At 46.1% G+C, this 12,355-nt stretch overlaps 1 protein-coding gene across 1 annotated transcript in view; it reads left to right on the top strand.

Moving 5' to 3' along the window:
- tet3 (tet methylcytosine dioxygenase 3) overlaps positions 1-12,355 on the top strand; it is a 344,617-nt gene that overhangs the window by 951 nt on the left and 331,311 nt on the right. The window lies entirely within an intron of this gene.

Below are 12,355 nucleotides of genomic sequence, written 5' to 3' on the forward strand. Positions count from 1 at the left end.
CACATATGCTCAAAATACAATGCAGGGGCCTTTGAGGGATGGAGACAAGCAACATCTGAGGGCTAATACACAAAATGAGAGGAGGGCAAGTGCAGAAATTGTAAAGGAGATTTATTAAAATGGTGGAAATATAGACGTTAAATAGACGTGGAGCAAACACAATTATGGCATCTAAATGCTTCATGAATTCCTTTGAGGGGCAAGTGAGTAAAAGAAAAACTTTTGACAATAGTAATTGAGATAATACTGCTCAAAGATTCGGTAAGGACATTAGTCCTTTCTGATTCCTTGCTCTGGTGAATTTTGAGCCATTCAACATGATTGTGAAGATCAATCAAACATTTTATCATGTGCAGTGTTTTTTTAACTGCTTAGATAAACAGCCATTAACAAAGCGAGTCTTGAGAAGATTTGTAGCTCAGGTTGAGGCTCTGGAGGGTTCATTTTCAGATGTTTCATCACCATACTAGGTGACATCTTCAGTGAGCCTCCAAATGAAGCACTGGTGGTGTAGCTCGCTTTCTATTTATATGTTTGAGTTTCCTAGGGTTGGCGGTGTCATTACATTGGGCAAACAGGCAGAAAACTAGTCACCAGGATACATGAACATCAACTAGCCACAAAATTACATGACCCACTCTCACTATTATCCTTACATACTGATGAGGAAGGACACCACTTTGACTGGGACAACACATCCATCCTAGGACAAGCCAAAGAGAGACACGCATGAGAATTCCTAGAAGCGTGGCATTCCAACCAGAACTCTGCAAACAAACACATTGATCCCATTTACCACCCCTGAGAAAAAGAACAGGAAATGACATCACCATAGGAAATGATGTCACCTCAGGAAATGACATTGCCAACCTGAGGAATCTCAAATATATAAATAGAAAGCGGGCTACACCACCATTGCTTCATTTGGAGGATCACTGAAGACCTAGTATGGTGACGAAATGTCTGAAAACGAACCTTCCAGCTCACTGAGCAAACCTACATCCAAAGTCATTAACAAAGTCACAGATTGAGTTGCAATTGTTCAGAATACATTGGTTTGCAAAATGCCATGGCAACCTCACATCCCACTCAATTTAATTGTTGATAACATTAGTTAGATTTTCAGATGACAGAAGTAAAGTTGCCATATTACTAGAGGACTGTTGGCTGCGTTCTCATTTGAGAGAGATGACTGGTGATGCATTTAATCTAGGGATTATTGTACGTGAAGTGAGGGGTGAGTTTGAGAATGTCGGAGCTTCTTGGTCCCCTCAGTTGGTGTGGCAATCAACCCCATGCTGTGAGCATTCACTTTTCATCACAAGTTTTTGGGCTTGATACCCTTCAGATGACAAAGCACTTGCGGTAAAGATTATAAGAACTGGTAAGTAGAATATTAACAGGAAAGCATGAACTTTGGAAGGCAACTAAGACATTGTCAAAATCAAAATGTTCCATTTCTCAAAGTCACCAAGCAGGACTCAGATATTCAGTGAAGGAAGGGAAGCTGAACAGGTTCAGAAATTCAATTATTTAGGAAGCAGAGTATCAGCAATGGAAGATGCAACAAAGAAGTAAGAACAAGAATAGTAATGGGAAAGACCATGTGAGGGAAGAAGAGATGGTCGCGAAATAGAAAGCTGAATAAACGTCTCAAAATGTGACCTGTAAAGTGCTTTATTTGGAGCATTGTTAGGTATGAATGGGAGATTTTGACCTTTCAGGAGGAGGTGATCAACCAGGTAATTACCTTTAAAATATAGATTTTGGAGGAATCAAGAAAGGATCTCTTGGGCAGAGAAAGTAACAAGTGATGAAATGCTGGAGTGAACGGAAGAAATTTGTGGAATTCTGTTATGAAAAGGCACTGAGGAAGACACATTAAAGAGGAAATCAACTTGTATGAAACTTAATGAAGCAGAAATGTCATGAAAATTGCAAGGTAGCCAATATCAATTAACGAGGAAGAGATTATTAGGTGGGATTGCAGGTATGAGATATCCAACCACTTACTGCCCCTCTAAAATTAAATTTTGGGCAGGAAGACACATGGTTGACCATTGCAACCACTGCCAATTAAGAGCGGTGAGAGGTCAATTGACAGCTGCTTGAAAGTCTCATCTTACCTGGGCTGAAATGATGTCAGCTTCATGAAGGATGGGGAAGGGCTGACCAATGCAAATTATAGATTGATATGGGTAGGCTGTCAGTTTGGTGATGAAGTGGCTTTTATCTGCAGCAATTGCATTCAACAAGTCTTTGAAGAGACACCCCCAACCTTGCTTCTGACATTGCTGGCCTCTCTTTCTGTAGCTTTCCCAATCCCCAGATCTCCACCCCAGAAAAAAAAACTATCATTCTGGGGATCTAGGCGGTAGTGTGTCAGGAGTACCCACAACCTCTGCTATGTACTGCAAGATCTGGAGAGGATGGAATTTGACTGGCCAACATCTTTAGATGGGCAGAGCTTCCTACTATGGCTTTGTAATTCTGGCTGAAAGCTCTCTCATTTCCAATCTACTCACATATTACAATATGATTTAGCAGACTTTCTGGTCAAGTTAGGCTGTGGTTCTCTCACCTCTGAACTTTCCTTCTGAGATAAAATACCAGAAGATCCTGCACAATAGTTTCAGAATGTCTTTGCATTTCTACAGCTGTCATTCTGCTCATACAAATAGCATCTTGCCATCTCTAACTTTTCTCTGTGTCTTTCAGTGACCACTTGTCTTCTCTATTTCTTTATCACATATTTTCATTTAATATTTCTTTTTATTTTATATTTTCTATATGCTTTTGCTCTTTGGCTACTTTTTTTTGGCAATTCATTCACTTTCTTAACTCTGATACTTTTTTCTGTAGTTCTTTCAGTTTTCATTTATCTTATGAGTTTATTTGAGTTGATCTGACTGTAAACATTGGGAAGACTAAAATCATTATATTTGGCCCCTGTTATAATTTCCCTAACTGTGGATTTCATCCCACCTTCAGACAACTGTCTCAAACTGAACTAGACTCTTTGCAACCTTGGTGTCATATTTGAGAATGAGACATGATTTCTCATGCACAAAGTCATTTTTGACTATCCCCTACTCAGTCCTTGGCTTTCAAAATACATGAAAATCCTGCCCCTCTGAAGCCCTTCCAACAATTTACCCACCATTGATGTCAGGTTTACCGGTCTATATTGCCTGGCTTTTCCTTACCGCCTTTCTTAAATAGAGGCACTACTTTAGTCAACTTCCAGCCTTCTGGCAACTTGCACGGGGTCCAGCAATCTATCCCCTGGCTTCCCACAAAGTTCCATGGGTCATGTAATCATGTTCCAGGGATTAATCCACCTTTAGGACATCCAGCACCTCCTTCTCTGTAATGTGAACACTTTTCAAGATGTCACTACTTATTCCCCCAAGATTGCCACCTTCCATATCCTTCTCCACAGGAAACACTGATGCAAAATACTCGTTTAGTATCATCATCCTGAATTACATATTGCATCATTATTCAATTAAAAGCTTTCACTTAGCCATGGTCCTTCCGTAAGTTTGCAACTTTTTTTTTGTTTTTAGGCATTTTGTATTAAGATTCAATGAACTAGTCACTTGTTGGATAACTTTTGGAAGTTTTCTTTCCAAGCTACAGTTGAGTGAAATTCATTTCACATGCAAGTGAGCTTATATCCAGAATTTATTTACTATCCAATACTTTAGATCAGTTGAGCAGTGAAGTAATCTGAATTCCAAGACCTATTACATCTCTTCAAAATGGCAGTAGATTCAGAAATTTCCACTCATCGAAAGGAAAAGATTAAGATGACTATTCAGTATTCTATCCACAAATAGAAATTTGATGATATAACACTTAAATTACAGAAATTCATTTATAAAAGTTGGATCCAAATTGCTGTGTGGACCTCAATGTCCAAATGTGTAAAACACTTTGACAAAAGTAATAATGTTCTGAAAAGGCACGGTCACAAGAAAATCGACATAGACATCCAGTCAGGACCAAATTTGCACGATAACAGCAATTCAGTTTTTTTCTTTATATTCACTGGGAATGGAACCCTAAAACCCATTTGCCCTTTTTAGACATTTTTAATTAACGTGTTAGTACATGTGTGTGGAACAGGTGGGAGTAGAACCTGGGTCCTTCCTGGCTCAGAGGTAGGGGCACTAGCACTGTGCCACAAAAGCCTCTCTATGCCCTTTTTGTACAGCAGGTAACAAGCTACTGTTTTCCTTGATTTGTCAGCAGTTACCCAAAACCCGTTCCCTTATTAGCGTACTTTATGTCTGTTCCTATAAAATATACTTTTCCTTTCATTCATCAATTGTTCAATTAAGAGTGCAGGAGGGCATGCCAGGAGCAGCCCGAGGAATCCTGGAAAAGGACGTGTCAACCTGGTGAAGCTACAAAACAGAACTACTTGCATGCCAAATGGCGTAAGCAAGAAGTGAGAGATGAAGAGAAGCATTCCCACACCAATGGATCAGATCTAAGTTCTGCAATCCTGACACGTACAGTCGCAAATGTTCGTGGACAATTAAACAACTCATTGGAGGAGGAGGCCCCGCAAATGTCCCCATCCTCAATGACAGGGGAGCCCAGCACAGCAATACAAAAGATAACGCTGAAGCATTTGCAGCAATCTTCAGCCAGAAATGCCAAGTGGATGATCCATCTTGACCTCTTCCAATTATCTCCAACATTACCAGTCTTCAGCCAATATCAGTGCACGTGATATTAAGAAATGGTTGGAAGCACGGGATACTGCAAAGGCTATGGCCACTGAAAACATTCTGGCAATAGTACTGAAGATTTGTGATCCAGAATTTGTCATGTCCCTATCCAAGTTGTACCATGACAGCTGTGACACCGGCATCTACCCAACAAGGTTGGAAAATTGCCCAGGTATTTTCTGTACACAAAAACAGGACAAATCCAACCCAGCCAATTATTATCCCATTGGTGTACTCTTGATCATTAGTAAAATTTGGAAGGTGTCATCAAGCAGCACTTCAATCACAAACAACTTGGTCACTGACACCCAGTTTGGCTCCCACCAGTGCCAGTCCTGCTCCTGATCCCATTAGTTCATAGTTCTAACATGGACAAAGGTGCTGAGGGTTTGAGGTGAGAGTGACTGCCCTCAAATCAATGCTCATTTGACTTCATGTGGCACCAGTTAACCTGAATAAAATTGGAGTCAATGGGATTCAGAGAAATACTCTCCATTGATTGGAGTCAGACCAGGCACATAGGAAGTTGGTTGTGGTTATTGGAGGTTAGTCATCTCCAGGACATCTCTGCAGGATTCTTCAGGGTAGTGCCTAGGTCCAAACAATGTAAGCTACTTCATCAATGACTTTACTGTCAAATCAGAGGTGGGGGTGTTTGCAGACAATTGTACAATGAGTAGCACTATTCGCAACACCTCAGATACTGAAGCATTCCATGTCCAAATGCAGCAAGACAACGTCTAGCCTTGGACTGAAAAGTGGGAAGTAACATTGCACAAATGCCAGTGACCATCTCGATAAGAGACAATCTAACCACTGTCTCTCAACATTCAATGGCATTACCATCACTATTTACTGCACTATCAACATCTTGGGAGTTACCATTGACCAGAAACTGAACTGGAATAGCCATATAAACACTGTGGCTACAACAGGGACTCAGGGGCTAGGAATCTGTCAGCAAGAAACTCAGATACTGATTTTCCAAAGCCTGTCATCTACAAGTTAGGATTGCGATGGAATACTCCGCACTTTCTGGATGAATGCAGCTCTGGCAACGCTCAAGAAGTTTGACACCATCCAGGACAAAGCAACCTGCTTGATTAGCATTACATTGATAAACATTTACACACTTCACCACCAACACAAAGGAACAAAAGTGTGAAGTACCGACAAAATGCACAGCAGAAATTCACCAATTTAGACAGCACCTTCTAAACCCGCAACAGCTTCCACCTAGAAAGACAAGGGCAACAAATGTATAGAATTACCACCACTTATGAATTGCCCTCCAAAACACTCACAATCCTGACTTGGGAATATATCATCATTACGGCAGTGTCACTGCATCAAAATCTTGGAATTCTCCCCAGCCTTCATGAAAAAAACTGAGTGGCACACATCACCCTCTCGATTTTTCATGAATGGAACCAAATTCAGATCTCAGATAGACTCGTAAACATTTTACAGGAGCCAGACTAGAGGACTCTAAGGTATCATTCATTACCAAATAACCATCTTGGCTCACTCATGGACTCTGAAGTGATGGAGCCCACATAACGTGTTCAGTTTGGCTTCAGGCCATCATACACTTAAGTAGTTCCTTGATCAGTAGTGCCCTGTAAACTCTGCCCAAAATGCCCAGCATGTTGGTTTTGAGGGAGGAGAGGTTTTACATGCAAACACGTAACTCCGTGTGCACCTACCTCCCCCAGGTGTGAATCTCTGCTGCAATAAAGAAGGAATGTGTTAGTGAAGGAGTGATTTATGAAATTTGGAGCAGGCATCTATAATGGTGGAATCAGGTGCAGTTGGGAAAAGTAAAGGATGCAGCTTTCATGAGTGTATGGACAAGGGACATCTTGTGAAATGTGAAGGTTGGAAAGGTGATATGAAGTTTTATTAATAGTGAGGCTGGACATAATGCGAGTGTAGTCAAGGAATAAATGGAAGGGTTGAGAATACTCATGACGTAATTACTTCCTACAGGATAAACACAATGACTGCAGATGCTGGAAACCAGATTCTGGACTAGTGGTGCTGGAAGAGCACAGCAGTTCAGGCAGCATCCAAGGAGCAGCGAAACTGACATATCGGGCAAAAGCCCTTCATCAGGAATAAAGGCCCCACCCTCCTCTAGCTTATCTCTCCACGCTTCAGGCTCACTGCCTTTATTCCTGATGAAGGGCTTCTGCCCGAAACGTTGGTTTCGCTGCTCCTTGGATGCTGCCTGAACTGCTGTGCTCTTCCAGCACCACTAATCCAGAATCTGGTTTCCAGCATCTGCAGTCATTGTTTTTACCTCGTTGATTTTAACCCTACTGCGAATCCTCTTGCAAGGATGCCTGCCTTGAAGAGGTTTTCCTCCTCTCTCGACAAGAATCTCGGGGAGTCCCTCTCCCACTGCAACTCCCAGATCATTTCCTCTGCCTGAAGCTCTTCAAACGTGTCGTGAAACAAACTCACTACCACAGCCACATTTGCTTCCTCAGTGCCTGCCTCCGTAACCAACTCATCCCACACGGACTCCAGACCACCTTTAAACCAGCAGAGTTCGGACCTGAACAGGACAAACAGTACAGACTACAGATTCAAAAACAACAGCAACAGTTCTCCTTCAAGATCATCCGCTCCACGCTCGCAGCAATGCGCCGGCACCTAACCTCGCTACAGTCATCCCTGCCTCAGCTGAGGGCCACACTCTCTCAGAATTGCAAAGGACCCACTCTGTACTACATCCTCAGGAGAATTCATACTCTCAACAAACAGTATTTCAATTCCATCTCAACATCAAAAACTGTAAATACAACAAACTTTTATTTACCCACCTCCATAACTAGCGCTCCTCAAACATTCCAGAAGATTCCCCTGGCCTCAGAAACTACTCAGATGCCATTAGCCATGCGGCTGATGCAGCTGCCACCCGCACGGTGATTGATGATGTCATTTCCACCCCCATTATGGCCGCTCCCACAACCACTTCCGCCCCCCCCACAATTCCTCACGCATCACACATGACATCACTTCCGCCCCTCACACCATCGCTGATGCCACACGCTCAGTGACTTCTGTCACCCCTACTGCCGTGGTCACCACCACTTAAGCCCCTACCAGCGCCACTCACCTGCATTCTGCTGACACCCCCCCACACAGACCCCACTGTCACTATCCCCACCCCCCCAGAACCCTGAGGGGAACACTTCCCCTGCTCATGACTCCACCCCCATTCCCCCACCACCACACCCACTCCAGTTACAGGTTCCACCCCCACTCCCAGCTCCACACCCACACCAGATCCCAGCTCCCAGCCCTGCCGAGTTTTCACCATCCCTCCAGACCTCCCCCTCACTGAGGACGAATGATCAGTCCTCAGCAAAGGAATCACCTTCATCCCTCTCCGTCCACGCATCACTTAATTTAATACACGCCGTGACGTCGAACAATTCTTCCGTCACCTCCGCCTCCGAGCTTACTTTCACAATCAGGACTCCCGTCCACCTTCCGAGGATCCCTTCGCCCACCTCCAACACATTGCATCCACCTGGACACCCCGCGCTGGCCTATTACCTGCCCTCGACCTCTTCATTTCCACCTGCCGCCGGGACATTAACCTCCTCAATCTGTCTACTCCTCCTCCACTCCAACCTCTCACCCTCACAACGCACAGCCCTCTAATCCCTCTGCTCCAATCCCAATCTCATCATCAAGCCAGCGGATAAAGGGGGCGCAGTGGTAGTCTGGCGCACTGACCTCTACACCGCTGAAGCCAAACGGCAACTTGAGGACACCTCTTCCTACAGTCCCCTCGACCATGACCCCACTCCCCCATCACCAAACCATCATTTCCCAGACCATACAGAACCTCATCACCTCAGGAGATCTCCCACCCACAGCTTCCAAACTCATAGTCCGGGTACCTCCTTCCCAAGATCCACAAGCCTGACCACCCTGGCCGACCCATTGTCTCAGCATGCTCCTGCCCCACTGAACTCATCTCAACCTACCCCAACACTGTCCTATTCGCCCGAGTCCAGGACCTCCCCACATACATTTGAGACACCACCCACACCCTCCACCTCCTCCAAGACTTCCGTTTCCCCAGCCCCCAATGCCTCATCTTCACCATGGATATCCAATCCCTCTACACCTCCATCCGCCATGACCAGGGCCTCTAAGCCCTCCATTTTTTCCTCTACAGACGTCCCCAACAGTACCCTTCCACCGACACTCTCATTCGTTTGGCCGAACTGGTCCTCACCCTTAACAATTTCTCCTTTGAATCCTCCCACTTCCTCCAGACCAAAGGGGTAGCCTTGGGCACATGTATGGGCCCCAGTTATGCCTGTCTCTTTGTTGGCTACGGAGAACAGTTGATCATCCGTAATTACATCGGCACCACTCCCCAACTCTTCCTCCGCTACATTGACGACTGCATTGGCACGACTTTGTGCTCCCGCGAGGAGGTTGAGCAATTCATCAACTGCATCAACACATTCCACCCTGACCTTAAATTTACCTGGACCATCTCTGACACCTCCCTCCCCTTCCTGGACCTCTCCATATCCAATAATGATGACCGACTTGACACTGACATTTTTTACAAACCCACCGACTCTCACAGCTACATGGATTACACCTCTTCCCACCCTACCTCTTGCAAAAACGCCATCCCGTATTCCCAATTCCTCCGTCTCCGCCGTATCTGCTCCCAGGAGGACCAGTTCCACCACAGAACACACCAGCTGGTCTCCTTCTTTAGAGACCACAATTTCCCTTCCCACGTGGTAAAAGAAGCCCTCTAATGCATCTCATCCACATTCCGCACCTTCGCCCTCAGACCCCACCCCTCCAACCGTAACAAGGACAGAACGCCCCTGGTGCTCCCCTTCCACCCTACAAACCTTCGCATAAACCAAATCATCTGCCGACATTTCTGCCACCTCCAAAAAGACCCCACCACCAGGGATTTATTTCCCTCCCCACCCCTTTCCGCCTTCCGCAAAGACCGTTCCCTCCGTGACTACCTGGTGAGGTCCACGCCCCCCTACAACCCACCCTCCCATCCTGGCACTTTCCCCTGCCACCGCAGGAACTGTAAAACCTGTGCCCACACCTCCTCCCTCACCTCCATCCAAGGCCCTAAAGGAGCCTTCCACATCCATCAAAGTTTTACCTGCACATCCACTAATATCATTTATTGTATCCCTTGCTCCCGATGCGGTCTCCTCTACATTGGGGAGACTGGGCACCTCCTAGCAGACCGCTTTAGGGAACATCTCCGGGACACCCACCAATCAACCACACCGCCCCGTGGCCCAACATTTCAACTCTCCCTCCCACTCTGCCGAGGACATGGAGGTCCTGGGCCTCCTTCACCGCCGCTCCCTTACCACCAGACGCCTGGAGGAAGAACGCCTCATCTTCCGCCTCGGAACACTTCAACCCCAAGGCATCAATGTGGACTTCAACAGTTTCCTCATTTCCCCTTCCCCCACCTCACCCTAGTTTCAAACTTCCAGCTCAGCACTGTCCCCCTGTCTTGTCCAGACTTGTCCTACCTGCCTATCTCCTTTTCCACCTATCCACTCCACCCTCTCCTCCCTGACCTATCACCTTCATCCCCTCCACCACTCATCCATTGTACTCTATGCTACTTTCTCCCCACCCCCACCCTCCTCTCTCCACGCTTCAGGCTCACTGCCTTTATTCCTGATGAAGGGCTTTTGCCCGAAACGTCGATTCCGCTGCTTCTTGGATGCTGCCTGAACTGCTGTGCTCTTCCAGCACCATAGCACCACTAATCCAGAAATTACTTCCTACACTCCAGTCATGTCCTCATTGTTAACTTCCTGGTATTGACATGTTGTCTCCTCAGTCGCATCCTCTAGCCCCTGGTGGGAAGAGGATGGCCTACCTCCTCTTTGTCTAGACCAGGGCATTCAAAAGAACATCAGAGACGTTGTGGACATTTCCAGTTTTGCTGCAGACGTATTAGTCTTTCAAGTGCGCGCTTCCTTCGCAACGCAGAGTGCACTTCTATTTTAAGAGGTGGTGTTAGTTGGGATTGAAGGTTCTGAATGTCAAGACAAACATTTCTCTCCACTCCGAACGCTCTTGTGGCAGTCAACAAATATCAGCAGGCAACACCAATATTACGGGATACCTGAACTTACACCGAAGGATATCTGCACTCTGCCTGCAGCATCCCTGCTTTGTTTGAATTTCAAGGTCATTGCTTTCTTTCCTTTTTCAAAAATAGCTTTCACAACCAGAGAAATTAAAATGCATGACGAACAGCTTCAGTCCACAATATCAACGTGCTTGGCTTCAACAATGGTGTCATTTCAGCTACCTTTGCCTCAAATCAGTCGTGTGTCTTGCATGTCATCTTCCCAAAGGTAGCCAGGGATGTATGGTGCATGGTATCCTGTAAGGTTTCCCACTTCTCTGTGGCACAGTTGTGAAGCACTGAGTTCTCTCTGGAAAACCTCTGAGAAGTCTTACACAAGGTCTGGCTGGGACATCTTGCTGACGTTGATGCAAGGTTTCCCCTGTTGCTGCGTGCAATGGAATCTCTTAGGTTGCAGCCTGATCTCGCAACACACGAGGGAGCGGTCCATGTCACAGTCCGCACTGTGGTAAGAGCGTGCGTGGAGAATGTGTTTGATGGTGGCATGCCTAAATAGGATCAGATCGAATTGGTGCCAATGCTTTGAGCGCGGGTGTCTCCAGGAAACCTTGCGCTGAGGCGTTGTCTGGAAGTAGGAGTTAGTGAAGCACAAATTGTGGTAAGTGCACAGCTCGAGCAGTCGATGTCTGTTCTCATTCATTTTGCCCACACCAAAATGCCCAAGGCAGGAGGGCCACGAGTCATGGTCTGCACCCACTCTGGCGTTAAAGTCACCCAGAAGAGCAAGTTGCTTCTTCCGAAGGATGCTGCTCATGACGGGTGCAAGATTGTCGTAGAATTTGTCCTTTGTGTCTGGCGTGGAGGACAGCATTGGGGCATACATGCTGGCAAGGGTGACTGGACCTGCGGTGGTATTGAGGCGAAGAGTCATGAGTCACTCTGAGCCATTGCTGCCTGGTTCTACTGTGTTCATCGCATTGTTCTTCACTGCGAAGCTGACTCCATGCTCTCTGGGCTCATCGGACCCCTTTCCCACCCAGTAAAGCACATTGGCTCAGTGGTTAGCGCTGCTGCCTCACAGTAACAGAGACCCGGGTTCAATTCCAGTCTTGGGTGACTGTCTGTGTGGAGTTTGCACTTTCTACACGGGTCTGTGTGGGTTTCCTCTGGGTGCCCTGGTTTCCTCCTACAATCCAAAGATGTGCAAGTCAGGTGAATTGGCCATGCTAAATTGCCGATTCATGTAATGTGCATTAGTCAGGGGTAAATATAGGGTTGGGGAATGGCTCTGGGTGGGTTACTCTTCAATGGGTTGGTGTGGACACCTCTCCTCACCCTCCTTACCCACATCTCTCATAACCATCCTTATCCACATCTCTCCTCACCCATTCTCTGCCCACCTCTTCCTCTCACCTGGTCACCTCTCTCACTGCTAAGCTATTACAGTGGAGCTATGACACTAAGATCTAGATGACAATGTGGA

This window comes from Hemiscyllium ocellatum, chromosome 48, assembly GCF_020745735.1.
Source record: "Hemiscyllium ocellatum isolate sHemOce1 chromosome 48, sHemOce1.pat.X.cur, whole genome shotgun sequence".
Lineage (NCBI taxonomy): Eukaryota > Metazoa > Chordata > Chondrichthyes > Orectolobiformes > Hemiscylliidae > Hemiscyllium > Hemiscyllium ocellatum.